The 19128-nt window shown below is 46.7% G+C and overlaps 1 long non-coding RNA gene across 3 annotated transcripts; it reads left to right on the top strand.

The window, feature by feature from the left end:
- The first annotated feature begins 42 nt into the window (after window positions 1-42).
- Window positions 43-14589, top strand: LOC114116344 (uncharacterized). Of its 3 annotated transcripts, none has more exons than XR_009601700.1 (4): window positions 43-3081; window positions 4153-4269; window positions 5197-9666; window positions 14172-14589. It is a non-coding gene; the product is annotated as an uncharacterized LOC114116344 (long non-coding RNA). The 3 variants fall into 3 exon arrangements; XR_006060780.2 differs by having other exon boundaries at window positions 8908-9666; XR_006060781.2 differs by having other exon boundaries at window positions 43-4269; window positions 8908-9666.
- Window positions 14590-19128: the final 4539 nt, after the last annotated feature.

Raw genomic sequence — 19128 nt, forward strand, 5'->3', positions numbered from 1 at the left:
TGCCGCGCTCCCCCCGCGGCTGTGCACGCGGAGCGGAAATGCGACCTGAGGCTCCGATGGGGTGGGGGCGGCTGTTGGTGAGGGTTCGGCATTAGGACGTTGAGGAATTCCGTGAAAGAAAACAGCGTGGGAAGAGAGAAACCCAGGCAAAAATGGAGAAGGCTGGGCAGTGAGGAGAGAAAACTACCCTCCTGATTAGAAAGCTCTCTGCCGGGAAAAGGAGCCGCAAGGCAAAGGCCCTGAGGGAGGACCCTTCTAAGAAGCGCAAAATGACCGCTCTGTGGGCAGATGGTGAAGTCCGAGAGGTAGCCAGGGGCTAGGTCCTGTTGGATTCTACTCTAAGAAAAATGGGAAGTGCTTGAACGGTATCAGGGGGATGATGGGATGTGTCTTAAGTTTCAGAAAGATGCCTCTGACTTCTGAACGTGAATAGACCAGAGAGGAGTCGCCAAGGATAAAGATTGTAGAGTTGAAGATGATTGCAAGTGAGGAGTTGGATGCTAGTGTGACTGAAGGTGTCGTGAGTTAGGAATGGTAGGAAATAGCCACGGGCTAGATCAGATAGAGTCTTGTAAATCATGGAATTCTTTCCAGAAGAGTTGGGAGGCCCCACTTAAGTTTTGCAAGGAATATTCAGGTGGCCATATGTGAATAGGCCATAGAGGAGTGAGAATGAAAGCAGACAGAGTGCAGGTAAGAAGCTGTTAAAAGGATGGAGAGAGGTGGTGGAAATGGTAGATTATAGTAGATTTGGGGGACCTAATTTGAAGATAAGAGCCAACAGGTAATCTCTGAAAATTCAATTAACTATCAAGAAGAAAAAAGATTTTATTCAAGCCAGAGGATTATAACGGAGCAGCAGATTCTCGGAAAGCTCCGAGAGCCCTTAATACCTATTAGAAGTCAAAGGCATAGTAGGTACATTTTCAAGACAGAGGATTGTACATCAACATGACATACTGATGTTTTACATAGAGTTCACCAAGGATATACAACCCAGGTAAGCACGTGCAAAGCAAGTCACACGACCCCCTAAAGAGCTGAGAAAGCACAGTGTTCTTAGAAGAAGTTCCATTGCTAGCATCAAAAGAAAGGGAAAGAAAAAAGTTGATCTTCACAGTTGAGCAGGCCCTCCTGACTGAGGAGCGGTGGTGAATATGCAATGCAGGTGCACACTGTACATCAGGGAGAGAAGGCGGAGGCCCAACAGAATTCAAAATTTAATTGTTTCCTTTTCTCGCCATAAAATACAAATTTTACTTCATCATGGTCTTGCTAAGGGAAAGGATGGTGGTGCTGTTTACTGATCTGGGGAAACCAGGAGGAGCAAATTTGGCTGTAGTTTAGAGCAGTTTAGGGGTGTAGTTTAGAGTAAATTAAGTCTCAATCATGTTGAAACACTAGTGGCAGTGTTGACTGGCCGGTTGGCAGGCTGGAGCAGTGAAATACAGACCACCATTGTCCAGGTGGTAATTAAAACCGAGGACCTGAACGAATGTATCTGGAAGGAGAGTGTAGATAAGGGTACAAAGATTTGAGGACCATAACCTGAGTTACCCCAACATTTTGAGATGAAAAAAAGATCCAGCAAAGGAAACATGAAAGTGCCCATTGAGCAAAAGAAGAACCAACAGATTATGTATCCATATGGAGAAGGCAATGGCACCCCACTCCAGTACTCTTGCCTGGAAAATCCCATGGATGGAGGAGCCTGGTAGGCTACAGTCCATGGTGTCGCTAAGAGTCGGACACAACTGAGCAACTTCACTTTTACTTTTCACTTCCATGCATTGGAGAAGGAACTGGCAACCCACTCCAGTGTTCTTGCCTGGAGAATCCCAGGGACGGTGGAGCCTGATGGGCTGCCGTTTATGGGGTTGCACAGAGTCGGACACGACTGAAGCGACTTAGCAGCAGCAGCAGCAGGAATAATTTAGGAGAAGGCAGTGGCACCCCATTCCAGTACTCTTGCCTGGAAAATCCCATGGACGGAGGAGCCTGCTGGGCTGCAGTCCATGGGGTCGCTAAGAGTCTGACATGACTGAGCAACTTCACTTTCACTTTTCACTTTCATGCATTGGAGAAGGAAATGGCAACCCATTCCAGTGTTTTTGCCTGGAGAATCCCAGGGACAGGGGAGCCTGGTGGCTACCATCTATGGGGTAACACAGAGTCGGACATGACTGAAGCAACTTAGCAGCAGCATGTATCCATAAAGCCAATTGAAAAATACTGTTTCAACGGGGTTGAATACTGCTGGGAGGTGGAATAAGACTTGTCTTTCCACTCACAACAAAGGACTCTCTCCAAACCACGGTTTCCTCATTTGCAAAGATGAGACAGAAGAAGCGTACCGTCTTGGGTTGTTAAAAGGTGGGAACATGCCTGGTGCATAAAGATCAAAGCCATCCCCAAACCCATCCAGCAGTAGCTCCCTCTCAGGTCAGCCATGAGCGTCAAAGGAGCTGAAAAGGAGGAAGTGCTTTGCCAACCGTGCAGCACTCTGCAGAAGCCTAAACTACTGTGTAAATTTTTCCGTGTTCCTGCTAGAAGGTCCTTTCACCCCAAATCAACTTTGATTCCAAAATTCACATGAAAGGGGTCCAGAAGATTAAAAGTGTACCTTGTTTAACCTTTTTGATTCAATTCTGCCTGTCACTTAGGCAATGATTACAAAACATAAAATGTGTACTCGCAGAGCGTGTTTCTGCAAGTTTCGTAGGCTCTGAAAAGCACTGCCCTTCAGTCTTAATGAGAGGAGCCGAAGCCAGAGAACACAGATGCCCCAGATTATTGACTTCTGCAGTGCCAGAAATCTTCACATCTCCCTTTGGCCATGATGACCCAGCCGCCTTAGCACCTACTGTGTGCTTTGTCTCCAGAAGGAGAAAGCCGAGAACACAAGGACAGTGTTATCTTCACCACTGTGACCTCAGGTCTTGGGCAAGACCCCCTAGTGCATGGCAGGCCCTTCTAGGCACAGAGGAAAGCTACAGGCAATGAGCAAGATGGCTCTAGTCCCTGTTCTCACAGACCATAGTTTCAAGCACAAGGAACATAAGAAAAATAACATCCCCTGTGGTAAGTGCTATGAGAGTGATGACGTGGTGTGTCTGAGAAATGAAACTTAAGGTCAGGGTTTTTTTTTTTTTTTTTAATGTTTATTTGTTTGGCTGCTCCCCATCCTAACGGGCTTGTGGGCTCTAGTTCCCAAACAAGGGATCCAACTCAGGGCCCCTGTTTTGGGTGGGCAGGGCCTTAGCCTCTGGACCACCAGCAAAGTCCCTAAGGTCAGATCTGGAGGCAGGAATGGAGCACTCTGACATGATAGCCTGTGGAAAAACACCTGAGCCAGAAGATGCCTTGGCAGATCTGAGGAACAAAAAGGCCAGTGTGGCTGGAGCTTAGCAAGTGAGGCAGAGAGTGCAGGAGACATGGTGAGCCAGGTAGGTGGGACCCATTCCAATGGGCAGGTGAGAAGCCTGGCTTGCTTTCTGAGAGCAGTGGAGAGCCTGAAGAGTCCTGAAGCTAGGGAGCAGACCCAACTTAAAAGCTCATCCTGATTGCTGAGGGGTGACTGACCGGCAGCAAGTCCTGTGCCAAGCAGAGACGGAGGCGCTGTTTCAGTCTGCAGGATTCAGCTCCAAGCCAAAGGAAAGCCTTCCCTCTGCAAACAGGCTACCCATGAGGGTCCTTGGTCCACACAGGAAGCAGACAGCCATCGTTTTTAAGTTTTGTTTCTCTAGAAGGTTATTGTTTGTTTGTTAATCAGGTTTCAAGGAGAAAGAGGACTTCAGCATATTTGAGAGCAGGATGGGTTAAGTTTAGGAAGGAGAGTGGCAAGCATCTGGAAGATGAAAAGAGCCAGAATAATTCAAGGAGAAAAGGAGGGTGAGAAGCTCAGGTTGTGGAATTGGCAGGACACATAGCTGAATTTGGCCATTTTGAGAAGTAATGAGTGGGGCAAAGACAGAGATCTGCAGAAAGAGGGAATGTGCCCAGCATTTGTAAAAAAGGAAACAAGCTTGGAACCTGAGAGAGTGGGAGAAGGGAAGAATCTGTGATCCTCAGAACTTCCCTGCACTAGAAGCAGCACATGAGTTAGCAGACCATTCTGTCGCCAGTGCTCTTGTTCACCATGTATCCTCACAGCCTCTCAGGTGTGCCCGCTGCTTCTGCTGCCTCCCCACTGCACCTGCATCTACACACCGGGCGCTAGGTAACTATGCTTCCCAGGACCCCCCGCCAGCTGGCTTCTGGGAGACCCAGGTGAGAGGGTGCAGCACGGATGGAGGAGGAAGCATCATTTATGGTGTGTGAAGGTGTTGGCAGCAGGTGGGGATTTGGGGTGGGGGTGGTTACAGGGAGTCACCTGCACTGCGCACAGTGGGGTGGGGTTCCCCTCTGCGGCAGCACCCCGGGCAGTCTAGGGGGCAATGTGGGCCCAGCCCCCAGCCAGGGGCAGCAGCAGTTTCCTCATCTCCAAGCTGCATCTCAGGGGCAGCTCCCTCATGCTCCAGTATATGCCGTTCCACACCCTCAAAGTCATTTCTCAGCTCTAAATCCCTCTCTGAAATATATGAAGAAGTTTCTGCTTTCCTGATTGAACATTGAGATATACGTAGTTGGTACGGGAAACAGACCCACAGAAATGGGGATCTGGAGGTGATGATATGATTGTGCTAGAGCAGAGATGACCTCCCTGGCAGCAGGCACTGGCCAGTCACTTAGGCTGCCCCTGCCACTGCCTGGGTGACAGCCCGCTGAAGGCAAGGCTGCCCCAAGGTGGTGGAGCCTTGTGAGATGGGCTTTTCCTGAGATGGGGAGATTTCAGAAAGTTGGAAGCTCTGACTGTAAACTCTCAGAGCAAGCCCTCAGCCTTTCCTGATCTTTTGTAGCTTCAGGGCTGAAGGGGCTAAAGGTCAGACCTGCCTGTAGTCTTACCTGAGACATAATTACCACAGAAGTTGAAGTCACAAGTTCACCCAGGCTTTTCTGTGACGTTCGGCTGTTTATTGGGAAGAGTGGGGTCCTGAGGCTTAGAAAAGGACAGTAGAGAGGATACTAGCAAAGCTTTAACCACCCCTACCGCTCTGAGGCTCTGTCAGAGCAAACAGCCCCTCTGCCTGCCTGAGCTCACTCCCGTCTCACCCCCTGAAGTCCTCCTAATGAGCTCACTGTGCTTACCTGGAACAGGGATGCTGAGCCTTCTCAGGACACGCCTCTCATTAACAACAGTCCATAATTGGAATCAGATCCCAGCGTGCCCTGGGAGGCAGCAGCAAAGGCCAGAGATGTTGACACAACAAAAGAATTGCCGCATACTCACTGCTTTTACCATCGGAAACTTGAGGAGAGTGTGGGGAATGGATTCTAATGACATCAGTCCAGGTGGACAGAGCTTAATGTAGCAGCTTAATTTAACAGCTTTGGCTGTTAATGTAACTTGATTGATCAGTTAAATCAGTGTAACTGATTTACCAGAGAGTCTGGATGCAGAAGGGATTGACAAACCACTTCAGTTTTCTTGCTTGAGAACCCCATGAACAGTATGAAAGGGCAAAAAATTATGACACTGAAAGATGAACTCCCCAGGTTGCTAGGTGCCCAATATGCTACTGGAGAAGAGTGGAGAAATTACTCCAGAAAGAATGAAGAGGCAGACCCGAAGCAAAAACAACCCCCAGTTGTGGAAGTGACTGGTGGTGGAAGTAAAGTCTGATGCTGTAAAGAGCAATATTGCATAGGAACCTGGAATGTTAGGTCCATGAATCAAGGTAAATTGAAAGTGGTCCGAGAGATGGAGATGGCAAGAGTGACCATCAACATTTCAGGAATCAGTGAACTAATGGACCAAAATGGCGAATTTAATTCAGATGACCATTATAATCTACTACTGTGGGCAAGAATTCTTTGGAACAAATGGAGTAACCCTTATAGTCAACAAGAGTCCGAAATGCAGTACTTGGATGCAGTCTCAAAAATGACACAATGATCTCTGCTTCCAAGGCAAACCATTCAATATCACAGTAATTCAAGTCTATGCCCCAGTCACTAATGCCAAAGAAACTGAAGCTGAATGTTCTATGATGACCTACAAGACCTTCTAGAACCAACACCAAAAAAGATGTCCGTTTCATCATAGGGGAGTGGAGAATGTAAAAGTAGGAAGTCAAGATATACCTAGAGTAACAGGCAAGTTTTGCCTTGGAGTACAAAATGAAGCAGGGCAAAGGCTAACAAAGAGTTTTGCCAAGAGAATGCACTGGTCATAGCAAACACCGTCTTCCAACAACACAAGAGACAACTCTACACATGAACATCACCAGATGGTCAATACTGAAATCAGATTGATTACGTTCTTTGCAGCTGAAGATGGAGCTCTATAGAGTCAGCAAAAACAAGACCAGGAGCTGACTGTGGCTCAGATCATGAACTCCTTATTGCCAAATTCAGTCTTGAAGAAAGTAGGAAAAACCACTAGACCATTCAGGTATGACCTAAATCAAATCCCTTATGATTATACAGTGGAAGTGATAAACAGATACAAAGGATTAGATCTGATAGACAGAGTGCCTGAAAATCTATGGACAGAGGTTTGTGATATTGTATAGGAGGCAGTGATAAAGACCATCCTCAAGTAAAAGAAATGCAAAAAGGCAAAATGGTTGTCTGAGGAGGCCTTACAAATAGCTGAGAATAGAAGAGAAGCTAAAGGCAAAGGAGAAAAGGAAACATATACCCATCTGAATGCAGAGTTCCAAAGAATAGAAAGGAGAAATAAGAAAGCCTTCCTCAGCGGTCAATGCAAAGAAATAGAGAAAAACAACAGAATGGGAAAGACTAGCGATCTCTTCAAGAAAATCAGAGATACCAAGGGAACATTTCATGCAAAGATGGGCTCAATAAAGGACAGAAATGGTATGGACCTAACAGAAGGAGAAGATTATTAAGAAGAGGTGGCAAGAATACACAGAAGAACTGTACAAAAGAGATCTTCATGACCCAGATAACCACAATGGTGTGATCACTGACCTAGAGCCAGACATCCTGGAGTGTGAAGTCAAGTGGGCCTTAGAAGCATCACTATGAATAAAGCTAGTGGAGGTGATGGAATTCCAGCTGAGCTATTTCAAATCCTAAAAGATGGTGCTGTGAAAGTGCTGCACTCACTATGCCAGCAAATTTGGAAAACTCAGCAGTGGCCACAGGACTGGAAATCCTGTCATTTCCAATTTCCTGGAAAATTCCAATCCCAAAGAAAGGCAGTGCCAAAGAATGCTCAACTGCATAATTGCACTCATCTCACATGCTATCAAAGTAATGCTCAAACTTCTCCCAAGTAAGGCTCCAACAGTACGTGAACTGAGAACTTCCAGATGTTCAAGCTGGATTTAGAAAAGGCAGAGGAACCAGAGATCAAATTGCCAACATCCGTTGGATCATTGATAAAGCAAAAGAGTTCCAGAAAAACATCTTCTGCTTTATTGACTATGCTAAAGTCTTTGACTGTGTGGATCACAACAAACTGTGGAAAATTCTTCAAGAGATGGGAATACCAGACCATCTGACCTGCCTTCTGAAAATCTGTATGCAGGTCAAGAAGCAACAGTATGAACTGGAAATAGAACAATGGACTGATTCCAAACCAGGAAAGGAGTATGTCAAGGCTGTATATTGTCGCCCTGCTTAATTAGCTTATATGCAGAGTACATCATGTGAAATGCTGGGCTGGATGAAGCTCGACATGGAATCAAAATATCAGTAACCTCAGATATTCAGATGACACCACCCTTATGGCAGAAAGCAAAGAGGAACTTAAGAATCTCTTGATGAAAGTGAAAGAGGAGAGTGGCTTAGAACTCAACATTCAAAAAAAAACAAAGATTATGGCATCCGGTCCCATCACTTCATGGCAAGTAGATGGGAAAACAATGGAAACAATGACAGACTTTATTTTCTTGGCTCCAAAATCACTGCAGATGGTGAGTGCAGCCATGAAATGAAAAGACACCTGCTCCTTGGAAGAAAAGCTATGACCAACGTAGACAGCATATTAAAAAGCAGAGACGTTACTTTGCCGACAAAGATCTGCCTAGTTAAAGCTATGGTTTTTCCAAAGTCATGTATGGATGTGAGAGTTCACTTAGTTCAATTCAGTCTCTCATTGGTGTCCGACTCTTAGCGACCCCATGGACTGCAGCATGCCAGGCTTCCCTTTTCATCACCAACTCCTGAAGTTTACTCGAACTGTGAGAGATGGACCATCAAGAAAGCTGAGCACCAAAAAACTGATGCTTTTGAATTGGTGTTATAGAAGACTCTTGAGTCCCTTGGACTGCTAAGAGATCAAACCAGTCATTCCTAAAGGAAATCAGTCTTGAATATTTATTGGAAGGACTGATGCTGAAGCTCCAATATTTTGGCCACCTGATGCGAAGAACTGACTGGTTGGAAAGGACTCTGATACTGGGAAAGACAGAAGGCAGGAGTTTTGCCCTAAAGATCCAGGAACAAGCGATGAAATGAAGACAGAACACAAAATCTGGTGCAATGGGTCAGGGGACCTGCAGCCTCTATTGGACTGAGGTGCAGAGTCCACTCTGAGTCCAGCTTTTATTCCTGATTTCAGGCTACAAAACTTTCTTTGATCTATCTTTCCCAAGACACTACATTGACATAGTCTAGAACTCCTTGTGTTTACCCCAGGCCATTCCCTTCTAGTCTTTGGAACAATCAGCAAGTGTGTAGGCAGTGTTCATACCTAACGCCGACTCTGTGTTCCAAGGTCCATACTTTCATGATCCCAGTCATACTCCCTTCTAGGTCTGGCCTTGGGGTTTGTAACAAGTCTATTAGTCTAAGAAAAATATGAAAAATAATCATCAAATCATGCTGTTTTTCCAGGTGCTATTTCTATGAAACTTCTCAAGTCTGTGAAAGTACACTATTAGAAATTCCCACTATGCAGGAGAAGAAGGGGATGACACAGGATGAGATGGTTGGTTGGCATCACCAACTCAATGGACATGCATTTGAGTAAGCTCCGGGAGTTGGCGATGGACAGGGAAGCCTGGCCTGCTGGAGTCCATGGGTTCGCAAAGAGTCGGACCTGACTGGTGACTGAACTGAACTGGATTCAGTGTGTATTCACTCTGACATCTGGGAGGGCCTTGATCACTTTGCTTAGCTAAGCTGGAGCCTCTCTGACCTTAAAAGACTACTTGAACCTCGTCTGAGTGTGCTTTTGTGACCCCTTCACCAGATAACCCCACAGATCTAGGGCAGGGTGTCTGGGTCAGATCCCAGGAAGAGAATCCTAGCACAGATTCTAAGGGGAAAGGAGCAAAGATACAGCTGCTGAAAATAACTATTCTCCATTTGAACAACAGCTCCAGATCTGCTGCTGGACACTGGTAGAGAGAGACCAAATACCAGACCCCACGAGAGTGTGTGAGCTGAGCTGCGTGCCTCACTGCACTGTCCAGGGGAGGTTGATGTGGAAGATGATGCCAGCCTTGAGCACATCTCTGGAGCATAAGGAAGTCACATGAACATGTGGCTGAGACTCTAGGAACCTCCTCTGCCCCCCCAAGCCCCCTACTCCCCACAGTGATGGCCTCAGGAGATTCTCTATGGGCGGAAGAATGCCAACCTAGGACCCAGGTAATAGACTGCTTTGTAAATGTGCTGGCACCAGGCACACTGGGAATGCTACACCAAGCAGCTTCACCCAGTGTGCCTGAAAGGTAGAGGTGAAGGGGCTCCCCTAGAAGGCCATCTGCCTGGGAAGAGAGAAAGCCAGAGGTCAGGATCGACACCAGTTCAGGGGCGGCAGCTAACAGATTGACTGGGGCTCTGGGAGCTTGGAAAGAACAAGATTGGAGACTTAGAGACGAAAGGGTCTGGGGAAGGGGTTTGTGGGTGAACTTGCCAAAATGAGGAGAGGTGTGAAGGTAAGTGTGGCCTGTATCCATGCCCACCAAAGGGCTCCTACATGGGAGGCCTCTGGTAAACAGGTGGCAGGGTGCCTCACTTGTGCACGTCAGCTGTTCTCTGTCTGCGGCCACTCTGGCATTGCCCAGTGCTTGCTCCACTGAGCTTATGTATAGTGGCCATGGCCCCACCTGGGGCTGATGCAGGAAGGATATCATTGTGGACCTTCCATCTTTCTGCTCTGTCATTCTTGGAATGTTGGTTTCAGTCTTCATGTTTATTGCCTCATAGTTCCAAAAGGGCTGTTGCTGTTCCAGACTTCACTGCATTAGGCAGGAATAAGGGGAGAGGGCCACAAGCAAAAGGCTCTTTACTCATTAGGTCTCAAGCCTTTGTCTTTTTCCAAAGGAAGAGAAGATCCCCTCAGGGGTCTTCTTCTTCCATTTATTTGTCAGAATTGATTCACCTTGAGACCAATTACTGTCTGAAGAGAAGGAGACTGCTAGGATTGCTTTATACCAATTAGGATTTAACCCCTAGGGCTATCTTCCTGTGATCAAAGGATATCTGATCCCCACTGACAAAAATTGAGGGACATGGGAGGTGAGGTTTGAGGCAAAGAATGATTGTAGATTAGAGAACAACCAGTATCTGCTGAAGTTGGCAACATTTAAAATTCTGGAGATTTCACCTGTAAATCTACCTCAGAGAGTGGGAAGGTCAGGGGACATGACCCCACGTTGCTTCATGGCAGAGTTGGTGGCTGGCATTAGAGCGTCACATGCTCTTGGGTTTGCCACAGCTCCCACCACTGTCTATCACGCACCTGTCTGCTTTGTCATCTCCACTCCCTGCTTGACTCCTGGGAGCCTTTGACTTTGTGATCCCAGGCTTAGGACATTGTTTTAGAGCCATCTGTTTGTGCACGTGTTTCTCCCACTGGACTGGCACAGTGTTTGGCTTGTAAGATGTAAATAAGGTGGAAAAGAAAGAAGCCCTTCCTAATAAGCCAAGCTATCACATTGCACGAGAGAAGTGGTAAAGGCTTTCCCATCACAAGGACCTAAATTACCAATTTACTAGCTCCCCTAGTCTGCCTATCACATTCCTCCCCTGTAAGCTCAGGGTGATCACACCTGCTCCCTGAGTGTCACTGAAATGCTTGTATGATATAAAGAGAAGCTTGTATAATATAAACCTTATATGCATAAAAAGCCCCAGGCAAAAAAAGAAAAAAAAAACACACACACAGAAGTTGGAGAGGCACTTCTTGGAGAAGAAGGAGGAAAACTGAAGTTGAAATGAATTTGGAATGGGATTAGGCAGGAAGATTTTTTTAGAGCTGAAGCTACATCTTATTTTGCTTTGCATGGCTGAAAGTGCTTAATAAATATTGAATAAAAATAATAATGATCACTTAGCTCGATAGAATATAATTATACAAATTGTAAAAATATAATTATGCCAGGCTGTCATTACAGATAATGGCCTGAATACAGGGCTAATGTGGGCAAACCAGAGCCCACCATGATGATGGTTGCCAGCAGGCAGGCAGCTTGCAGAGCTGCTCCAGAGATTCCTGTGGGGAGCAGATGGGAGGGGGCTGGCGTCTGGTGGTGGGGTGGGGGGGGGGGGGGGAGCAGTCTGGGCCCAGATGAGAGCATAGAGTAGTGGGAAGTCTTCAGCGAGTTTCCAGCAGGAAAGTGACGAGAGCTGATATATACTTTTTGGGGGATAAAATTTTTATAATGGCAAAATATAAAATTTACCTTTTGAGCCTTTTTTAAGTGTACAGTTCAGTGGCATTAAGTGCATTCGCCCTGATGTGCAGCTGTCATCACCATCCATTTTCAGGACCTTTTCATCTTCCTGAACAAAACTCTGTCCCCGTCAAACACCCACTTGCCACCCCGTCTCCCTTCAGCCCCTGGCCCCCACCATCCTACTTTCTGTCTCTATGATCAAGCCTACACAAGGTCCCTTATATAAGTGAAATAATACAGCATTTGTCCTGTTGAGGCTGGCTTATTTCACTGAGCATAATGAACTCAAGCCTCATCCATGTCAGAACTTCCCTCCTTTTTAAGACAGTAATATTCCATTGCATGGATGGAATTTGGTTTATCTGTAAGGGTGCTTGGGTGGATTTCACCTTTTGACTGTTGTAAATAATGCTGCTATGAGCATGGGTGTTCAAATATCAGTTCCAGTCTCTGCTTTTAACTCTTGGGTATATATATATATATGTATATGTATATGTATATATGTGTGTATATATGTACTCCCAGAAGTGAAGTTGCTGGCTGTTTGTTCTTCAGTCACTAAGTCATGTCTGACTCTTTGTGACCCTGTGGACTGCAGCACACCAGGCTTCCCTGTCCTTCCCTGTCTCCTGGAGTTGCTCAAATTCATGTCCATTGAGCCAGTGATGCTGTTTAACCATCTCATCCTCTGCTGCCCACTTCTCCTTTTGTCTTCAATCTTTGCTAGCATTAGGGTCTTCTTCCAATGAGTCGGCTCTTGGCAACGAGTGGTGAAAGTATTGGAGCTTCGGCTTTAGCATCAGATGTGGGTGGGGAGGAGAAAAGGAATCAAGAACGATTCCTTGGTTGTGGATTAGAGCAAATGGTGGTGCCTATTTCTGGGATGGAAAGAATGGAGAAGGGACAGGTTTGGAGGCAGGAATGTCCAGAGTTCCCTTGAGAGCACAGATACCTGGGAGACAGCCAGCAGGAGAGAATGGCAGCCACACCATGGACCCCCAGGCTTGAGGCCCAGGGGAGACTGCAGGGCTTGGAGGAGGAAAGAGTCTCAGGACTGGATGGGTGACCTGTGGAGCCTGGAGACTGGTTGGGCAGTGAAGGAAAGACAGTAGCTAGAGAAGAGAGGTCCAGGGAGTCAGCCCACCTGGTTATTCCACGCTTGGGGCCTGGAGGAGGAGGAGCTAGCAAAGGTGGCTGTAAGCTCCTGGGGAGATTATGCCTGAGCATGGAAATCTCAGCAAACCCAGGGGCTGGGGTGCACCCAGAGCTGGTGCCCTGCGGCTGCAGGAGGAGCCGGGGCCACAGGGTCCAACTGGGGAGCCTCCTCCTTAGCCTTGGGAAGCCCCAGCCCCCCATGCAGCCCACTTCTGGCCCACTGCTCTCCACCAGCACCCCCACATGTCCCTTCTTCCTTCCCTGCTTCCCCCCTTGAAAACTTTCCTAACTGCCTCCCTTGTGTACCCATCTCCTCTGGGTCACCCCATGTGGGGTGTCCCTGTCCAAGGAGCTAGAGCCGGCAGAGCCCTTGCAGACTGCCAGCATGTGTGTGTGTGTGTGTGTGTGTGTTTAATACAAATAATTTTTATTTATTTATTTTTCTGTTTATTTTTGGCTGTGCTGGGTTTTCGTTGTGGTGTGGCCTTTTCTGTAATTGCGGCAAGCAGGGGTTACTCTCTATTGCAGTGCATGGGTTTCTCATTGCTATGGCTTCTCTTGTTGCTGAGCTCAGGCTCTAGGGCCTGTGGGTCCAGTAGTTGCAGCTCCCAGGCTCTTAAGCACAGGCTTAATCGTTGTGGCTCATGGGCTTCGTAGCTCCATGGATTGTGGGATCTTCCCAGACCAGGGATTGAACTTATATCTCCTGCATTAGCAGGTGGATTCTTTACCACTGAGCCACCAGGGAAGCCCCCTGTCAGTGTGTTTTATTCATCTCTGTTTTCCCAGCACCCAGTATGGAGCCTGGAATATGGATCTCTAGACAGACAGAAGAAGGGGTAATTTTAAAATTGTGTTTTTCATTACTGTTCTAATTTCTATACCCTGATCCTGTACAATATGTGTACAATATGATTATTAAGAATAACAAAAGATTTTAAAACACCCAGAGAAGTGGAAGTGGAATAAACATTGGTTTAGAATTGATAAGAAAATTACAAAAGCAAAGTGCCTTCACACATGCATTCGATAGGATGGATGGGGTGCCCTTGGTGAGCAGCACTGGGCCAGGGGCTGAGAATGCCGCTCTGCATGAAGAGGCACAGCCGTGGTCTCCAGAGTTGGAGAGTAAGCAGTCACTGCTGCCCGCCCACCCCCCCACCCCCAGCCCCAGCCCCCGCCGTGCTGCTGCTGACGAGCTACATGGTACAGACTCTTTGGAGAACAGGTTGGCAGTTCTTAAAAAGTTATTACACGTGACCCAGCAGTTCCAGTCCCAATATTTACCCAAAGAAATGAATGCTTATGTCCACACAGATGATTGTCCCTGAATGTCCGTATCAGCTTTACTCATAACAACTAAAGATGGAAACAACCCAAATGTCCACAAACAGATGGATCGTAACAAATGGTGGCACGTCCACGCAAGGGACTCAGCAACAAACAAAGAACCGCTAAGACACGCAGCAACCAGGACGAATCTCAAAAGCACTGTGCTAAAGAAAAGAAGCCAGATGCAGAAGGGGACACACTACATGCCTCCACCTATCTGAGATTCCAGGCTGGGCAAAGTGAATTCACACTGACAGAAAGCAGACCCTCAGTGGCCTGCCAGGGTGTGGAGGGGGCTGACCGCAGGAGGCACGGTGGAAACGAACTGTAATTTGATTGTGATGGTTGGTTACAAGGGTGTATACGTTTGCCAAAATTCATTAAACTGCACACTTAAAATGGATGCCTTTATCTTATGAAATTATATCTTGATGAAGTTGTTTTTTTAAAAAAGGAAAGACACTGTCTCTGCTCTTATGGAGCCAGTGTGGGCAGAAGATGTAATTCAAGCAATAGCGGATATGCACACAGTCATGAACTATGGTCGGTATCCTGAGAAAAGTGCACAGGGGCTCAGAAGGCACCCCACAGAGGGAGCCCCCAAAAGCAAGAGGCTGAGACACCACACTTGGGGGAGGCAAAGTGAGTTTCACAGTAGGGATGACTCTGACCTGGAACTTGGCATCCTTTTTTTTTTGGCTGTGTGTCACGCCGTCCTGGATCTTAGTGCCTGACCTGGGATTGAAACTGCCCCCGGCAGTGGAAGCGCTGAACCTTAACCACTGGACTGCCAGCAAGTCCCACTCAGCATCCTTCTAGTCATCATCACAGGTAATCTTTTTCTTTCTCAGAAGCAACGCTTCTTAAGTTTAGAGGAAAATGAGAGGAAGACCCACCACGCTACCTCACACAGATATTGGCCGCTGCCCTTCCAGACCTTCTGCCTGGAGCTGGGCCTTGAGGCAGAACGGGAAGGAGTTCCCCAGCTGCCTAGAGAGGGAAAGGCAAGCTGGGCAGAAGGAACAGCCTATGTGAAGACGGGGTGCGAAGTATACTCCAGTCAGAAGCTCCACTAGGAGCCCTGTTCCCAAGGCTGCCTGGGCTAACGCCTGCATTGGAGAGGACAGGTCAGGCTCTCAGCTGCAGTTGGGGCTGCAAAGAGGGAGTGGCCAGGACCCGAATTCCTGATGGTGGGAGGTGGGGAGGGGATGGAAAGGGGTGGAAATCTTAGCATCATCCCCATGGGCCCATGCCCTCCCTCGGGCGTACAGAATTTACCTCTTGATTCACAAACCACACAACTCTTCATTCCACCCATCAGCAATTAGGCTTAGAAATAATTGGGGGAATCATGTCCCCCAGGGCACTCATGTGTTGCCCACATGGCCTGATTCCTCTCCAGGCGGGCCTACTGTCTCTGGGTCACTAACACCCCTATTGTCTCTCTCCTTTATGTGTCTCTCATCAGAACCCAGCATTTTCCTGGTTTCCCAGCTGGAAACAGTGTGGCTTGTTTTGCGGGTGGGCCCTAGGTGGGCAAGAAGGAGACAGCTAGGGATCTGTCCTACTGAGAGCGCGTGTGAGGTGGGGGTGGTTTCTCCTTCAGTGAGGGTTGCGTGGAGCTTTCAGTCACTCACCAATCAGCCTGCACTGCAGACCTTCTACCCCAGCTCCTGGGAACTGAACTCAGCCCAGCGGGAGGGATTTGCAAAGCCCTCGACTTCAGACCTAGAAACCTGCTCCAGGATCTGAATGCCTTTCAGTGCAGCATCCTCAGGAGCCCTAGCCCTTCCTGACCCCACCAGTGGCCTCCGGGAGCACTTTTTTTTTTTTTTTTTTAGTTTTTTATTTTTAATTTTAAAATCTTTAATTCTTACATGCGTTCCCAAACATGAACCCCCTCCCACCTCCCTCCCCATAACATCTCTCTGGGTCATCCCCATGCACCAGCCCCAAGCATGCTGTATCCTGCGTCAAAGACTGGCGATTCAATTCTTACATGATAGTATACATGTTAGAAAGCCATTCTCCCAAATCATCCCACCCTCTCCCTCTCCCTCTGAGTCCAAAAGTCCGTTATACACATCTGTGTCTTTTTTCCTGTCTTGTATACAGAGTCGTCATTGCCATCTTTCTAAATTCCATATATATGTGTTAGTATACTGTATTGGTGTTTTTCTTTCTGGCTTACTTCACTCTGTATAATCGGCTCCAGTTTCATCCATCTCATCAGAACTGATTCAAATGAATTCTTTTTAACAGCCGGGAGCACTTTTGAAAAAAAATTTTAATTAATTCATTTTTGGCCACACAGCTTATGTAATCTTAGTTCCCCCACCAGGGATTGAACCCAGGCTCCTGGCAATGAAAGCCCAATCTTAACCACTGGACTTCCAGGGAATTCTCTGGGAGTGCTTTTTGTCCTGCTGCTCATTTGGGTGCTCAGTTTTATTATTCCCCAGAAAGGAGTTTTTTTGGAGAAGGAAATGGTAACCCACTCCAGTACTCTTGCCTGGAGAATTCCATGGACAGAGGAGCCTGGCAGGCTACAGTCCATGGGGTCCCAAAGAGTTGGACATGACTGATATATATATCACTCAGGGAGGGGTTTGCTGGTCTGTGAGGCATGGGGCAGGTTGCTCTGGCTCTCTGCCCACTCCACCCCCCAGCCATAAGAGAACAGCGCCCACTGAAGCCTGGTCTGAGGATCTAGAAAGTCAACCCCAGTACCTGGCACAAAGCAGGCAGTAGATAAATATCTTACATTTTGCCCTGTGATTAAGCAGCTGAGTGTTTGCATATGTCCTGGTTTGTATAGAAGGTCCTGGTTTACATCTTTTGAGTCAGAGTGGTAATTAAGAACTCCCCTCCTCACTCTCAAAAGTGTCCTAACTAGGCTGAAAAATGATATTGTTACCATAGCATGAGCCAACCATCTTGATCCTTTCTCATCTCAGAAGGAAAAGGAAGAGAGCTTGCTTTATGTCGTTGTATAGACTGAGAGTGAGCCAGCATCCCACAGAGAGGGGTTCCAGATAGGCAGATGGCTTTCAGGGCTGGGTTGCGGTGCTAGAGGGCACACCAATCAAGTTTACATTCCTTACGAGATAAGATGCTTAGCCTTTAGGGTAATCCTTGCTTTTTTTCCTTTTTAAAGAAGTCTTTTGAACAATATATATACATATATATATATAGTATATATTGTAACAACATATATAATATATATAGTATATATTATAACAACATATATACATATATATAGTATGTACAATATGTATGTATATCAATATATACAATATATATGTATATATAGTTACAACATACACACATATATAATATATATACATATATATGTGCATATATATACACACACACACATATATGTACCCATAACTATATATGTATGGGGTTTTTTTTTTTGGTAAGAATATCTCTCTTGGGACTCCTTTGCCTTAGTTTCAAGCAACAAGCAAACATGCAGGGAACGCCAGGTAACATGGTGAGCACATTCAGGAAAAGCCAGTCAGGGGCAGAGACGGCACTGTTGCCCCCTTAAGAGCTGGGAGGGCCGTGTCAGCATCTCAGGCACCTGTGTCATCAGGTTTGCCCGTCTTCCCTCGGGGTCTGAAGGAGGCCTGAGCCCCAACACAGGGGGTGTGAACGCCATGAGACACCACAGAACTCCCTTCAGCCTGGAGTCGTGTCGGCTCAGTGCGGTCACCCTGCGGGAGGTCCTGCTGATCAGAGGCTCTCAGGGTGATTTTCAGAGGGTTTCATTAATAAGGACGATGAGATGAAGAAGTGGTTCCTTAGTGAGCAAGGCTTCTGTAGAAAGGCTCTCAGACACACCGCAGGGGTTCAACTGCTCCGACTTACTGAATGGCTCTCTTGTGTTTGTATCTGAGGCCTCCAAAGGCCTGTGATCCAAGAACTCTGCCCCTGGAAACGTCTCTAAGGAAATCACCTGAAGTTTGGAAAGATCACTGTGCAAGAAGATGTTCATAACAGCGTGGTTTATGACAGTGGAAGTGGAACGGTTCAGCTGTCCAGTGATAGGACTGGGTTAAACGCACTGTGGTGTGGCCTTGACAGGTTCAGGTACTGTCATGCCCTCCACTGCCTCTTCCCATTAATCTGGCTGAATTCGTTTTTAGGGGGGGTATGGGGGAGAATGGAAATTAATGTCAGAAATTAAAACTTCATATAAAACTTTCGGAAATGATGTGTACACATAACTGGCAATAGCACGGCAACTGCTTTCGTTAAACAGGAGCAAGGCTATGACGTCATACACACACCGTGATCATAACCAGGTTGGCTGGAAACTTGGGGCAGGAAAAGCTTTGGGGAAAAAATGTTCCATGATTACCCCCAAATTTCTGCATGAGTTCAATATTATTGAATTGTTAGGTAGTTAGAATAGGAAAAAGGAGTCCAGAATGGCAGTGGCTAAAAGACAAGGAAGGGAAAAGCCCATGAAAACAGAACAAAGGAAGGTCAAAGGACCCGAGTGAGGACCTCAGGTAAAACAAACAGCTCTCCTGGCTAGCCCAGTTTGCATAGGGCAGGCCCAAGGGGAGGAATAAACATAAAAAGAGGAGCCAAAATTGGGCTGGGGACCTCTCTTCTCTTCTCGTCTTTTGGGTGACATGCCCTCCTGCCTCGAGGATGTATTTTCCTTTACTTTCTAAATAAAATGGAGCTGTAATACTGGTCTGTCCGAGGGCTGTAATGCTGGTCCGTCCATTGCTTCAAATTTTTATTGCGACAAGACAGAACCAAGGAAAATTACAAACTCCCCCGACAAAATTAATGGGACATATTAAAATTTTTTACTGCTACATATCACAGAGAACTATATTCAATATCCTATGATAAGCCACAGTAGGAAAGAATGGTAAAAATGTATATATATATATATATATATATATATATATATATG

Source organism: Ovis aries, chromosome 9 (assembly GCF_016772045.2).
Source record: "Ovis aries strain OAR_USU_Benz2616 breed Rambouillet chromosome 9, ARS-UI_Ramb_v3.0, whole genome shotgun sequence".
NCBI lineage: Eukaryota > Metazoa > Chordata > Mammalia > Artiodactyla > Bovidae > Ovis > Ovis aries.